The sequence below is a fragment of the Bos indicus genome, chromosome 3 (assembly GCF_029378745.1).
Source record: "Bos indicus isolate NIAB-ARS_2022 breed Sahiwal x Tharparkar chromosome 3, NIAB-ARS_B.indTharparkar_mat_pri_1.0, whole genome shotgun sequence".
Lineage (NCBI taxonomy): Eukaryota > Metazoa > Chordata > Mammalia > Artiodactyla > Bovidae > Bos > Bos indicus.
In genome coordinates, this window is record NC_091762.1 from 118,417,400 (window position 1) to 118,418,861 (window position 1,462).

Consider the following 1,462-nt stretch of genomic DNA (forward strand, 5'->3'; position numbering starts at 1 on the left):
TTGGCCACCTGATGCGAAGAGCTGACTCACTGGAAAAGACCCTGATGCTGGGAAAGATTGAAGGCAGGAGGAGAAGGGGACGACAGAGGATGAGATGGCTGGATGGCATCACTGACTCGATGGACATGGGTTTGAGTGAACTCCGGGAGTTGGTGATGGACAGGGAGGCCTGGCGTGCTGCGGTTCATGGGGTTGCAAGGAGTCGGACACGACTGAGCGATGAACTGAGTGGCTGAACGGAGAGCTGTGGTCACCAGCAACCTTAGAATGTGACCTTGTTTGGGATAAGGGCCTTTGTAGATATAATTAAGGTAATGATCTCAGAGGAAATCTTCCTGGATTAAGGTGGGCCCTAAAGACAGTGATCTCCCTCAGAAGAGAAGAGAGGGGAGGGCACACAGGAACAGAGAGAAGCAACTCGAAGAGCGGCAGCCGAGTGACACCCTGCAGGCCGAGGGCCCCCCGACCTGCCAGCACCTTCTGTGAGCCAGACAGAGGCTGGAGTGGCTTCTCCCCGAACCCTCTGGAGAAACCAACCCTCCAGGGCTGTGACTTTGGACTTCCAGCCTCCAGAACTGATGGAGCATCTGTTTCTGTTGTTTGAAGCCACCCACTTTGTGGTCATTTGTTATGGCGGCCCTAGAAAGCTAAGACTGGAGGGTGAACTAAAAAGTCTTAAAGGGTCCTCTGGCCCACAGTCTGTGAGCAGAAAGTGGAGCTGCATCTGCGGAGAACCAGCAAGGGACACTGCCCAAAGCCTGCTGCCTTCACCATCTGCGTTTTACCTCCATTCTTTGTTTTTTGTAAGCTGTGACTTTACTTTTTCTAAATTTTTATTTTATATTGAAGTGTCATTGATTTATAATGCTGTGTTAGTTTAAGGTGTACAGCAAAATTATTCAGTTATATATATATATACTTTCTCAAATTATTTTCCCAGGGAGGTTATCACGGAATGTTGAGCAGAGTTCCCCGTGCTATACAGTACGTCCTTATTAGTCATCTGTTTTAGGTATAGTAGTGTGTGTGCATGGAGAAGGTGACGGCACCCCACTCCAGTACTCTTGCCTGGGAAATCCCATGGACGGAAGAGGCTGGTGGGCTGCAGTCCATGGGGTCACGAAGAGTTGGACACGACTGAGTGACTTCACCTTCACTTTTCACTTTCATGCACTGGAGAAGGAAATGGCAACCCACTCCAGTGTTCTTGCCTGGAGAATCCCAGGGACGGGAGCCTGGTGGGCCACCGTCTGTAGGGTCGCACAGAGTCGGACACGACTGAGGCGACTTAGCAGCAGCAGCAGTGTGTGTGCATGGGGTCTCCCCTAGTGGCTCAGGCAGTAAGGACTCCACCTGCAATAAAAGAGACTCTGGTTTGATCCCTGGGGTGGGAAGATCCTCTGGAGGAGGAAATGGCAACCCACTCCGGTATTCTTGCCTGGAGAATCCCATGGACAGAGGA